Source organism: Anser anser, assembly GCF_964211835.1.
Source record: "Anser anser genome assembly, chromosome: 7".
Classification (NCBI taxonomy): domain Eukaryota; kingdom Metazoa; phylum Chordata; class Aves; order Anseriformes; family Anatidae; genus Anser; species Anser anser.
Window position 1 is genome coordinate 12,858,277 of NC_139727.1, and position 14,062 is coordinate 12,872,338.

The following is a 14,062-nucleotide window of genomic DNA, read 5'->3' on the forward strand; positions in this document are numbered from 1 at the left end:
AGTAGGGGACGTGGCCTTTGTTCTTTAATCAGCTCTTTGTTGGTTTCAACTGATTATCAATGCCACAGGATAAATTAGCTTTTATTTGTAAATTAGTTTTCAATATCTAGAAATACCACATCATGTTTAGGTCCAGTAAGTAACCTTGTTAAAAAAACCTTGAAAATAAGGATATTCCAATTTAATGGCTTTTTCAGGGCACTACCTTACTTCAGTATTTTCAAGTGGAGATGTCTACATAGTACAAACTTCAAGACAACATAAAATAAATGTGTCCTATACTAATACTGTTGCTCGATTATCTTCCTGGAATTACTCTGTTTTGTACTGAATGATGTTTGGACCTAGAGATATACAGTTATAGCAGACAGAAAACAGACAAAACAGAAAATGTGTGTGCTAAATTTGATATACAAATCAATAAATCATTTGTCCATTTAAATATAATGAAAGTAAGGGCTTGTATTGATTTACTTCAACTCTGATTAGAGTTGCATAGCATTCTCTTTTGGGAAAAAAAAAAAAAGGCAGAATAGCTGCTGATGAGTGAATTGTAAGCATCAGATATTACATAGCTAGCTCCCATGGCAGTCAGACAGGAGATTCAAAACAAGTAGGGAGCCATACATTGTTGCCAGCTTCTGTAAAATGGTGTATATTTGAAAGCTGGGATTTTAAAGTGTATTTTCTACAGCTCAGGTGTTCATTGCAATTTTCATTGGTAATAAAATAAAAAAGTAGAAGGGAACCTGATCTCTCTGGCCTGAAGAAATATTTTTACACTTTGCAGTGCAAGGTTTTGATTTAAGAGAAACACGCTAAGTACATAGGAACTGGACCTATGCTGCCATTGTATTCTCAGAAGTGAAAGTCTTTCCAAGATAACATTTATCTGCACTTTCCTGTGGTGCACAGACCTTAAAATAAGCTATCTACATGCTTTGCACACTTACACGGTCCAGTTTGCAGAAATCTGCTGCTCTGCTTGCATGTGGGTACTAGCTCTACCTGTTCTCTGCTGCCTTCCTTCAGCCTTCCCCATGCAGGAGAGCCAGCCCAGGGAAGGCAGCCTGCTGCAGCTCAGGAGCTGTCTAGTGCCAGCATTTCACAGAGTCCAAAATCCTCTCTGGCTTCCTCTGCAGCCTGTTAATTCACACTTTGTTTTTATTTGTGACTTTGGCTTGAACGTGACATATGTCCAGGTTGTCTGGATTGGGAACACTTTATCATCAAAACTTGTTCTTGGGTTGGTTTTATTTTGCCCTTGATTGTAGGTTTGCATTTGATTATCTTCCCAGGACTTGTGCAAGGTGGAGTTTTCTAGAGTGATGTCAAAAAGAGGACTCCCTTGAGCATATCACCTGACGCTGAAGAAGATTTAAAGTATTGTTTTCCCTTAGCATTGGATAAAGGAAAGGACTACAATAAACTTAGCCTCTCCCTACTTCACCTGTGTGTTTTCCTGCAGGACTTTGCCTCATTCTTCTCTTATGGTAAATTTAGAGAGAGAGAAATTATTATCATAAGTAGCACGATTGCCACCACTTGTGCCAAGGGCCTTAGTCTCCCCGTTAGCCCTGGTCTGTCAGCTAAATGCCCTAGCTCTGTGTAAAGTAAGTTTCGGGTTATCTGTGGTTCCACCAGTGCATCTTGTTCGTGTTGATCATGGCAGAAGCTCTAGTTCCATGTTATATGTTAGCAAAGGATATTAGGTCATCCTTTACACAAAAAAGCTTTTCACAAGTTAAATGTGTACATTCTTCAGAAGGGGAGCAAGTGGCTCGTTTCCATGCCATATCCCAGCAAAACAGTTTTCCTGACACAGTGCAGGGTTATTGATAGGCATTTGTAAGGATGGAAATATGCGATATTCTGTTGGGTTATTTGGAGCTTGAAAGGGAGGAGCATGTGTGAAAGTGGGACACCAGTGGTTAATGTTCCTGGCTGACATTTATATAGAAAAACACTTCTGGATTTACTCTAGGAAGGGAGTGTGGGGAGAATGCTGTACTGATCATGTTTTCTGTTTGCCATGTCTTCAGATCTTTCTCATAATCCTCTAAGAAATGTGGGCAAATCAAGTAATTGAAGTTGCATTTCGAAAACAGTGCATCTGCTTTCCTTTGTCAGAGGTATGTGTGCTGTGCCTTCAAAGGTACCAGAAAATCCAGACTTTTTAATGTACACCGTTCTTTGTATTTATTATTGAATTCTTTTTTACACTGATTAACAAGTAATGGCTGCCCACAAAAGATTAAGAATCCATACGGATCGCTTATCCAAGCTCAAATCTTGTATACAATTAAAATCACCCTGCAATTTTAGCTAGGCTTTGAAATTCAAATGGATTAAGAGAAAAGCTCCTTAAGGAGATTGCAACTAGTTAGGTATTTTATTGTATGTAAATTGTACATACGTGCTTACAGACAGATATGCATAATGTGATACTATAGTTCGCTTTATCAGATTAATAGGTGGATTTAGGAAAGTCCTCAGTTCCACAGGAAGTTACACAGGAGCTCTCTGCTGCAGATAAGATCTGTATTTTGGCCTTGCTCTTGAAAAATCACAGATTCTCGCTGTTAGTTTAAACTCACGTAGGGAGGCTATGTTTCATGTCTAATAGCCTTCAGAGCAGCACGTCAGAGTTAAGAGGCAGAATGCTACTGAAATTCAATAGGAATTGGGCGGCTAGCTCCTTCAGACACCTTGGAAAATCCCCATCCAAACACAGAGAAATAAGAGCTGCAAAACACATTAAAAACTTATTTGGGACAACTTTTATGAGCATCTGATTTTGAAGCAGTTTTAAGGCCGTTCCTCTCCCAGTGCTCCCCTCTTGTTCAGTGCTAAGTGCATCCTCAGCTCTATGGAACGAGCTGCTGTGCTTTAAAAGCTATCACATTTTAATGTATAGAGAAGCCTTTTTTTTTTTTGGCCCAGGATTGAACCTAACCTCTCTTGGGCTTTGAGGCAGAGGTAGTTTTCAAGAAAATGTCTGTATTTTAATGTAGTGAGCAGGCTGGAAATGCCAGCTGTCTGAACCTGTTCAAAAATATAACAGAATAAGCCCCAAGACAGAACTGTTACTGGACAGAGTAGAAAAAGTAATTAAAGGTGTTTAATGGGTGCATTTGTCAAATAGCTCTGTGGTTTATCACATAGTCATACAGTTTATCATGGGGATATCACTTCCATGCATTTCTGGCTGTATGTAAAATATGCATGTTAGCCCTGGCTTTTTTCTGCCTGGCTATAATGTTTCATGGGAACAACAAATCTGTAGAAGTCAGAGATCAAAACTCAATGTTATTTCCCAAATAACAATGATACACAGAATGCTGTCATGGAAACCTTCCTTACAGAGAGCCCTCAGCATAATAGGCAATCATCCCACACTATGCGGCAGAAGTGTTCATCAGTCACCACCCCAGACTATGTAGTCTATAAATTGTAGTCACAAGAAAACCACACATTTTACTCACGTGATACTGCTTTTCTTGGACAAATGCTGCAGTCTTCTTTTCATGTCTGAATACCTGGCTATGCATCGCATAACTATGCGGTAACAGATGGACTTTGTTTCCTTAAGAAAAATGGAATTTCACCTTTCCTCTGAAACCCATATTAATATCAAAGGCTACTATGGTTTCATGAACACTTCTTAGCTTGTTTTCTGGTTTAGGGTGCAAGTCCTACTTGATTGCGTCCCATGAAGATCAACATTTCATTGCTTCTCACAGATGTCTTGGTTTATCCTTCACAAAATCCTTGTGGTTATTAGTTATATTTCCTGAAGTCATTTATCCTTTTTTTGAACATAAATGCAAAGATACACGGTACCAAATTTCCAGACAACATGTCAAGGAACATTTTTTCCTGTGCCTTTCAGTGCAGGTGGTTCAGTGCATAAAGGCAATCTGAATATTTAATCAGATTCCCCTAACTAGAATGTATATTAAAATATATATCTAAATTTGCATGATGGAAATACAGTGAATCCTAAGCCGTGCTTATCATAAACAATTATAAATGCAAAATGGAAAGATACGTGCTTCTCTATGCCCATATAGGCACCAGAGTTAACTTCCATGCCCCTTACAAGAACTGTATTTTCTGAAACTGTCCTAGGAAATGCTACAAGTGATGCTAACCTAAAACGTTATTAAGATAGTCCATTATTGTAGGTCTACCTCTAACTAAAATGCCGGAAGAATGTGAAATACCTCCTTTCACATGCTGCATGTTTGCAATGGAGTGTTAAAAATGAAGTTGTATAAGTCATACAGTAGGACTCCTAGATCTAATTGCACATAAAACAAAATTACAAGAAAATAACCAGATGGGCTACCAAAAAAAAAAAAAAAGAAAAAAAGACAGATAAGATCCTAGCCCAAATAGGAAGCTTACAGTAATTGTTTCTCTGTGAGGTGGGCTCCAAAGAATAAAGAGACAAGAGTAGGAGTTAAAAAATAAAATGGGTGTGGGTAGTCTCACTGAGGTTAATGGTGCTTGTAGCGCTGTGTGGTGTCAGCTTTGCTCTGTGGTCTCTTATAAAGGATTGCCACAATAGCACTGGAGGGACAGGGAGGGAAATGGCATCTGTGCATTGCAGAGTACTGAAGAGCACAACAAAGTCTGCTTTTCACGTTGGTTTTGGCCTGACATAGCATTTGTGGCTCTGCCTTCTCCTCTCTTTACTAGATCTGTTTTCAGGTGAGTGAATACTAGAAAATTTTACAGCAAAGAGTTTAGGGGGCACATTTCCCTTGTGTTTATCTATAAATTAGTTTAAGTAGATCTTGAGGAAAAGCAATCTTGCTTTGCTTTCAGACTGAATAGGCATCTGCTGTTGTTATTCCATGCTGTGTTTCCTACTACCCAGCAAAAAACATTGTCAGTCGCCCAGTTTGAAAGATCTCTCTATACTGGCTGACTACTGACTCCAGTTCTCAGCTTCTGTTTTGGTTATATTATGATAGTGGCAACAAAATGAGATATAAAAAATTGACTAAGTTGTATGAGTTTTCCCTGCCAGATTTTGGGAGGCTTTCCATACTGTGATGGAGAGAATACTCATCCTACCTGGCTTCAGGCTGCACAGCTGCATTGGGGAGGAAAGTATCTTTCCCAGATCTCTTTTTTTCCCCTAAAAGAAGAAATGTCAAGTAAGAGTTGCTGACTTTCTATTTAATATTTAAATTGCTGTGTAGCCTCAGTAAGTTTTGGAAGAGGTCTTCTGCCTTCTGCTTTCATTTCCTCCCTTTTAATAGGAAACTCTTTGTTCCTGCTTCTGAAAGTGAAGAAAAGTACACTTCATTAAGCCTGTAATTGTTTAGAACTCAGAAGTGTAGATTGATTAGCAAATACTCTACAATAGCTCTTATAATGGAGAGCTTTAAATAAATGGGTTTAAAACTATTCTTACAGTTTCTAGTGCTTTTTATACAGTCTAAACATGCTGTGTACACTATTCTTTGACTCTGCTGTGTTCCTGGAGGGGAATGAATCAGAATATTCTGAATGCCTTATGTAACGTATTTAGAGAACTTTTTTGTTTGTATCTTTGTTTGAATTTCTTGGACGGAATTAATTAATGGCAAAGTATAAAGGCCAACTTTGAAATCCTAGCTGACTTGTACACTAGAGCTCAATTTGTATTCTACATCAAGGAAATGTTTGGATTTGAAAGAAGGACGCCATTATCAAAAAGATTTCTGTAGATGGCTCTGTTCTTCAGAGCGTCATCTTTTTACCACAGAAATGTGGTTTTAACACTTGGGTAATTCAAAAAGAAATTGATTTTTTGATCAGAGTACATATTTAATTCCTCGTTAAAAACTAAATGCAGAACGGGAAATAGTAGCTGATTTGGGAAAGAAGAAAAGTTACAGAGGTTGGGCTTGTTTAAAGCAATCTTAATTTCAAGAGGAACACATACAGAATAAAGTCTGTAGCCTACACTTTTGTGATCCTTTAGAAAACTGATGGGGTAACAGCTTTTAGGGAAGAGAAAAATTCTTCTTTTCATAGCCATATTTGCATTTCAATTTTGTAACTATATTCCTTTGTACAAGATCGCAGGAATAGTAGTTCCTCAGTGGGTGTGAATTTGTCTAGCTTCATTGAAGACAGTGGAATAAAGATAATTTACATCAGTTTCCAAATGGGGTCTTGAAGCACTTGATCAGCTGACTACTGCGACAACTGGGAAGGCAGACAGGAGAATCCTGCCTTTTGTCCGTGTGGAAAATGGGCTATTCATGAAATGCCCCATTCTGTTGTAAAGGCAACTAAAGCAGTATCTTACAGTATATACGCAGCATGTGTACTTTTCCCCTCTGTCTGGTCTGCAGTGGAATGGGCAAAGGGGAGTAGCTGTAGGTCCTGCTTGCACCCCTATGCTGCCCTAGATTTCAGGCTCTATGTTCAGGGCAGTCTCTCCTTACAGGCAAAGCAACTCAGCCTGAGTGATAACAGGATTAAATGAAATAATGCAGTTTTGGTTTATAGCACATACATCAGCTCCTAAAACTACCGGAATTTCCCCACAGCATACTGCAGGAGCAACATTAAGTCTTGGTCCATATGTGGTGAGGCTCTAGGGCAGTTTGCCATCCAGTATTTGCAGAAGACTAGGCCAGTACCTGCACAGGAGGGAGAACCCAGGGGGTTTAAGTCCAAACTTGAAGTTCAGGTAGCCATGGGGAATTTCTGCTGGGCTAGAGATCTCAAAGCTTGGAAAGGACTGACCGTGCTGACTTTTTTCTGGTCTTGCTCTCGTGTTCTTGGGCTTTGAAGTTTGTGCAGTCACTCAAATTTGTGCAAAGTTAGTGTAATCCACTGGTGGTGCATATAGAGTATGCACTATTAAGAAGTAGAGTATTAAAACTCTTAGGCAGATGAAGGATCCTGTCTCTGTGCTTTCCAGGCTTATCCTGCCTGCCAAAGAGAGCTCAGATGGGAGGGAGTAGAGTGGTGATAACATTTTTACTGCTTTTGAATATTTGTAGGGTAGAGAGAGAATTGGTTGAGGATTGGTCTTTTTTGGTTCCAAAATCGTTTTTCTCCTCACACTGGTGACTCTTTTTTTCTTCTTAAGTGCTGTGTATTTTCTGCCTCATTTATTTATCTCTGTGGCATAATGGCATGGTCCCGAGAAATGCTAAGCATTATCCAGTGTCTTTAAAAGCAGGGGAACATCAAAGATAATTCTGTAGCATCAAACTATGACAATATTTATTGTAGTCCCATCACAATCTCTCATCTTTTCTCTGATGCCAGTGAACATCCATGTTGTTACAAGAGGTAGGAAATTAGGCTATGGGCAAGAGCTGGCGTACAGAAAGTTGCCCAGCTTCTCTAGCCTATTTGACACAGGATGATCGTGGATTTCCTCCAGAGCTTCTTGTTGATTGCTCTGTGGACAAGCCCATGTTTATACTCGTGCAGTACAATGTGAGCAGTGGCACAGAAAGGCTGCTGCTGGGCTCCTGCCAAAGGGCCCCACAGAGGCAGCCAGATCATCTCTGTGCGATGTGAGTATGATGGGAGCAGTGTGGCAGGGGAAGCCTGGCTGCACAGCCACCTCCTCCTCCTCTGTTGCCCCGTGCTAGAGCAGGGCAAGCGTATATGCTCAGAGGGAGGTTGGCAGGAGCACTGATGGTGAAGGGGCTGGCGGAGGCAGGCTGCCTTCAGAGCCCAAAGCTCACACCTGCCCGACTTCGGGGTGGGACCAGTACCATCCCAGGTCCTTAATGTCCCTTCACTTGCAGTGTCTTTGGTGTTTGGCTGTTGGCCACAGTGGGCAGGACCGTTCCTTGCATGAGGCCCCAGCACCACGTTGAACAAAACCTCTCTTCTCTGTGCCCAAATGAGGGGACTGCGGGAGCTGGGGGAGGAGCACTGGGCGGGCAGCGCAGAGCCTCTGCGAGGGGAAGGGCCCTCAGAGAAGCTACCAGTACGAGCGAGGGTGGCTCCTCGAGCAAGGATTGCAGCCAGTCACACTGTGCATGAGGTATGGCAGTCCTGGGGCAGAGGGAGACTGGAAAGAGGGAAGAAATGGAGCTAGAAAAGAGCTTAACAACTAGGAGAGGAAGGGATGACGAGAAGTGAGAAGCCGGGTCTGAGGGAGTTGGAAGAATATGACTCACTGCCTGCAGGGACAGTGAGATTGAATGAGAAACTCAAATACGCAGGAAGTAGGGAAGAGGGATGCACTGGGGAGCAGGAGGAGGATTTATTGTGGAATTAGGGCCTGGATGCAATCCTGAGTATGCAACGCCTGAGGGGTTTGAGTGGGAATGCCCATGTTATACAGACAAATCTGATGTGCATTTTTTCTTTAATTTTTTACTCTGCTGGCATTAAGTAGGTTTGTCTGGATCCTATGTCTCCAGAGTTTAACAACATAAAATTACAGTCTTCTACACTGATGACCTTCTTCTAAGCTGTGGAGTTGGAAAACTGCCTTGAAAACAACTTTCAAAACCAAAACTTCCCCTTTTTGAAATCAATAAGTAAGGGAATCATTGCATCTCAGTCCATCAGGTTTCCCATCTGTTCAAAAAGTTATGGCTGCTTCCATCAAAAGAATACTTTTTTTTTTTTTTTTTTAATTATTTTGGGGCGGAGAGAGAGAGTACATGTATGTGATTTGGGAAGAAAATATAACAGGTGGTGTCCTCTCCTAGAAGAATGGTTAGACCTGCTCTTTAACATGTGATAAATCTCAAACATGATTTCTTCTCTTGGACTTGAATGCCTTTGGATCCCAGATGCTCTAGGATAAAGGTTTTCTTGTTTAGTTGTTGCTTGTTTTCTGAGTGGGGTTTTATTTATATATCTGCAGAATGATCTGTTCTACTGGGTGGGATGTTAGACTGTTTATTTTGGCACCTAGTTTGGGAAATAGATGCTTTTACCGTACAGATAAATGTTTCGTTAACTCTTAGGACTGTAAAACCCATTGGTGTGGTGGTAGACTGGAAAATGAAGAGCGACTAGTTCTTGGGTTTATAAATTTCTCAACACTTTCCACACTGTCAAATTCCTGCATATCACCTTCTATTTGCATGAATCTCACATGTGTCAACATCCTTGATTTTATTTTATTTTTTAATTTAAATTCTTATTGGAAAGCTAGTATGTGGGGTATTGAATTCTGGCTGTCATTACTTTGGTATTAAATTGTGTACTGCTTGATTAAGAAACTCATTGTGAATGTCATGGCAGAGTACTTTCTATATGAAATGCTATTTTACAGTATTTCCCTATTGACATTTCTCCTACAATTTGTTTGGTACTTAGAAGGCATGCTGGAGACAGATGGCCAATACAGCCACGGCTTAAGCCTTAGCCTATCATTATCAAATGCACAAAACACATGAAACTTAATACAGGATAGGATCGCTGTCCCTGGAGTGGCTACAAGTCAGACTTAACTCACTAGGCAGTATCTGCTTGAAAGGAGAAATCAGAACTGGGAACAGCCAACATGGTGGTGCTGCATCCCGGCCACCTCTGCAGCAAATGTGAGGGTGTGCGGGCAGGCTGATGGGGCTCTCCTGTGTCCTGGGGGCACTGGAAGCACCCAGGGAGAGGACGGTTAGCAGTCTCATCCCTCCACATTGCTGGCCAACCAGACTAGTGATGGCTGCACGAGGCTCTCTTTTTACCTCCTTGGCAAATACGAGTGAGCCGGCTTAAGATACAGCTAGGGTCTCCAACTCCATCTGGCTGGAAGGGAAGCGATGACTTCGCAGGGCAGTCAGGCTGTCTGCCCCTCTGTCCAGCTTGGGGCTAGCCCTGCCCCACGAGCTCTTCACTGCTCTCAGGCAGCAAGCTGTCTCCGCACTGGTAGGAGGAAACAGACCTTCCCCTGGCCCGGTCTGTCTTGGCTGCCTGCTGCTAAAATCAGCCTGCTGATAACCTCACTTTCCAGAGCAATATTGCACGATCTTCACTTTCATTCAGAAGGTGCAACTTTGTGTTTTGGTTTTTGGTGTCAGGGAATATTGCAGTTTGGCATTTCTGTACAGATAGGAATTCAAGCTTTTAAGCTAAAAGGGTAGGGTGGAGAAAGTATCTTCCTTTGTGCTTATGGCAATTAACTGTGGATGTAAATAGCTAACATTAATGAGGCTTACTGAAAGTATCTTATTAGAGAATGCAAGCCATTAACTTTTCAGTAAGACAATGTAAATGGCCCTTCTTGATATTTGCATGTAAAACTATAAGACTTAATTTCATACACACGTAAGTGCATTTTTTTTTACGTGATAACATAAGCACTATAATGAGTCTTTTTAGTTTGAAATAGTACTGTTATTTAGTACCGTCTTTTTTCCCCCAACAGCTTACATTCTCAAATTCTTTCATAAAAGACAGAATTTTCTGCATGTAAAAATAAAACCATGGGTGATGTTCTGTGAGTAGAGTGGTGTTATGTATCCTCATTTTGGAAGCTGTTTTGGAAACTGGGTAATCACCACTACTAAAGCCTGTAAAACTTTCACCTCACTAGCCAGCTAGTTTTACAATGGGCTTAATAGGGCATTTTGTTGTATTTCTTTTAGAATTTCTTGATGTTTTTCTGTGTGTTTACCCTGCGGTTAATGTACATGTTAGCAGCCAGATATCTGTAGACAATACATGAAGAAATAAAAATGGGGGATTGGTTAACTTGGGGTCTTTTTACAGGTCCTGAGAACAAATAATGATTTTATCATCTTATTAAATCTAGTATGTTCATTTTCAGTGAAATGGACTAAAAGATCAAGCAAGGGTTATGTTATATATTTTGACTTTGCTCTAGTTCCGTGTTTATTGCTATTTGCTTCTGTGAATTGACCTTTTTGAAACATCACAGACAACATTTCTTGAAAATCTCAGTGGTTTAGGCTCTTCAAAATGGTGGAGTTTCAGTTGTTGGTGTCATGATAAATTTTTATTATAGATTACTTTCTTCTAAGGGAACATGTACAGCAGAAATACAGAGCATTGGGCTCTGGGAGGTAACGCCAGAAGGTTTTTTCCAATAGTACAACATATCAAATTGTTGTGTCAGAGTTGTAAGAAATGAGATTTTCAAACTTTGTGGCAAGAAATAGTTGTAGAAACATACTCCACTGAGTTCCAGTGCCATTTTTACCTACAATATTGTATTTGTTGTTTAACACAAATAGTTATGAAATGTGTCAAATTCATGTGAAACAGAAACAATTTCCTTACTCCGAAACAGTAATTTTAATATCCTCCCTGTTTTGAACAACAACAAAACCATGTTGGAAGTAACCTAAGTGCCTCCCCTTATGGATGTACATACACATAGCACACACAAACCAAATCTCATAGTAACAACAATTGTCATGTGCACTTGATAGCAGCAGGCCCATGTGTTTTGCCTTAAGGCTTGAGTCAGCTGGGAAAAGGTGCAGTGGTGAGCATTACACTGTTTTTCTCTAATTCAATGTGTGAATTATTTTACTTTTATTTCATGTTTCACTACACACAAGATTTCAGGAAAGCAATTTTATTTATACAGTATTTAAGCACCCACGAAGGCCTGCTGATGCTTGCTGGGATTACACATAAACTCCTGCTGCAAATGCAGAGAATACGCAGCTTCTTCCTCCAAAAGGCTAGTCATGTCTTCACATGTGACGAGAGATTTATTGAGTGCAATGTTAACAGCTACCATATTGCTCTACTCCCACATCAACACAAATGTTGGCAAAAGCTACTGTGCCAGCTGCCCACTTACACACTCTAGTGGCACCTTTGCTATTCCTCAAATCCACAAATTGCCATTTTCATCCAAGTAATGCTCAAACACAATTTGTTTTCTGCCTCACGTATTTAGCAGATTTTCATCAGGAAACAAAAGATGAAGGTAGATCCACAGGAGTCTGTCAAACCAGACCACACCCAGCAATACTAAGACTTTTTCAGTGCAAGAAAATACCCTGGAGTGGTCAGGTGCAGAAAGGTAGGAGATGAAACCCTAATTAAAATGAGTGCTTGTATTCAGAAGGTAGGGCAGACAGCGATGTTTATAGCTGTAAGGGAGCAGAAGTCTTCCTGCAGTTGCCCAGGTCCTACCTCTCATCCTGCCCTGAGACTGGGTTTCTGCTTGAGGACATGTTGCTTAGGTCAGTGTAGAAACATGCATCTACAGAAGACTCCCCATGGTGTGGTACTTCTCTGTAACAAGATAAGGTGACTTCCACAATCAGCATCTATATCTAAACTGCACCCTTAGGTTTTGCCCTCCTGTTCTTAGACCATGTTCCTTCAGCCTATGATGGTGTATTTACCAAGGCAAAGCATGGGAGCTGCATACCCTTTCTCAGTGCTGAGAAGTGGAGGTGACAATCATTTGTGACAACTTTCCCTCTCTAGAAGTATTTTATCTCAGCTTTAAGTTAGTCTGTGCCTGGTGACCTGCAAAATATGCTGCAGGATCATATTCAAGACCTGAATCGGTGTCCATTTTTATTTTTAAGTATATTTACATGATTTTAACAGTGGAGTTACATTCTCATGTTCAAAAAACATCAGCTGAATTTGGTGTGTGCCATTTTTGTGGTTGTGTAATCACTTTCCTCTGTCCATGAAGTTTCATTCTGATTATCAGTTGGAATTTAATACTGTATTGACCTGTGAGAAACATGAGGCGTGTAAAGACCATTCTGTGGTGGTGTTGATCATCAAAGCATGAGGAAAAAATCTGCAACTTCTGATGCACATTCTTTAAGAATGTGATGGCCACTTCCATGTTCTGAAACAGAACACTCACAGAATATCAAAGTATATATAAATGACATGCCAACATTTCTATAAAATACCACAGTACCATTCTCGTCTGGAGTTTGTATACTAAGTCAAGAGAGGTTCTTCTGGTGCATCCTTGTTTGAACGCTTTCAAAAGCTTCTGCTCTTACAATCCGTCACCGTCTGTTATTCTATTATCCTCATGAAGATGTTTTACTGCGAAGATGAAATGTGAGGAGGCCATAGGTAATCCTTTCAGCAGTTCTAATTCTGTACTTGCTTTGCATCTGCATGAAACTATTTACTCATGAGTAAAATCCTGGAGGGTCTCTACATGGCAATGGTATTTGCCAGTATTCCCTTCTGACCTAGTCAGTGTTCTGGTGTAATGTTATTTTGTTGGATGTTTGAATAGTTTAGAAGCAAAATCTAAAAACCGACAACCACATGTACATCTCTTAAAGCAGGGGTCTTCTGCTGCTAAGACTCTCTGATAGTTTCATGCCTTTATTTTGTGGAGGACATGGTGTTCCTCCAGATCGTTACCTTTTTTTTTTTGTTGTTGTTTACAGTCTCAGGGCATATTACATTTAAATTACTTGAGATAGTATCAAAACAGGTATCAACTAATTATACTAATTAATATTGAAATACAGTACGAGCGAGTTTCAGGTGTCATTTTAGAATGTCTTCCTGTGAAAATCCTTCCGTGCTGTTCTGCTGAGGCTAGCATTGGGCTGGATCCTTCTGTTCCAACCTGTTCGTTGAAGTCAGTGAACCTCCTTCTTGCTGTCACTCTGGGGAGAGAGAACATAATCTCCATCTTATGGGACTTTTGAGGAGATGTTTTATCCTTCCACTTCTCCTTTCCCTCTATTCCTTACTTGGCAAATGTATAGGTGTTATAGATAAATACAGAAATATTTACATGCTATGTTATCAGGTGACTAAATTAAAGAGACAGCTTGGCAAAAGAGGGTTGAGGGGGAGAATGAAAACCATGACTTCAGTGTAGAAGGAACAGCAAAAAGTTTGTAGAAGCAGAGACAAAGTGTCACTTCAGGATTCTAATATGCAGTATTACTGACTTTAAAATAATAATGTCTGCTTGGGCACGTACAGAGGAGCACTAAGACAGCTCAGCTATCTGGTGACTGCCAAATGATACTGCTCTGCAGCCACTGCCTCCAACACAAATAGCTCAGCTCCATTTAAGTATTCTTACTGGAGGCAATCAATCACATATGAAACAGAGCAGTCATAAATAAGATCTACCGTTCATATACAT

At 40.4% G+C, this 14,062-nt stretch overlaps 1 protein-coding gene across 7 annotated transcripts in view; it reads left to right on the forward strand.

Annotated features, from left to right (window-relative positions):
• The window catches only part of PHYHIPL (phytanoyl-CoA 2-hydroxylase interacting protein like), a 129,123-nt gene that overhangs the window by 64,974 nt on the left and 50,087 nt on the right, over window positions 1–14,062 (forward strand). The window contains exon 1 of one of the 7 annotated variants that reach the window (XM_083845278.1): window positions 7,887–8,017. The exons of the other annotated variants lie outside the window; for them this stretch is intronic. The gene's annotated coding sequence lies outside the window, so the exon portion shown is untranslated. Of the gene's footprint in view, window positions 1–7,886; window positions 8,018–14,062 lie in introns of those variants that run through there. 7 annotated transcript variants of the gene reach the window in all.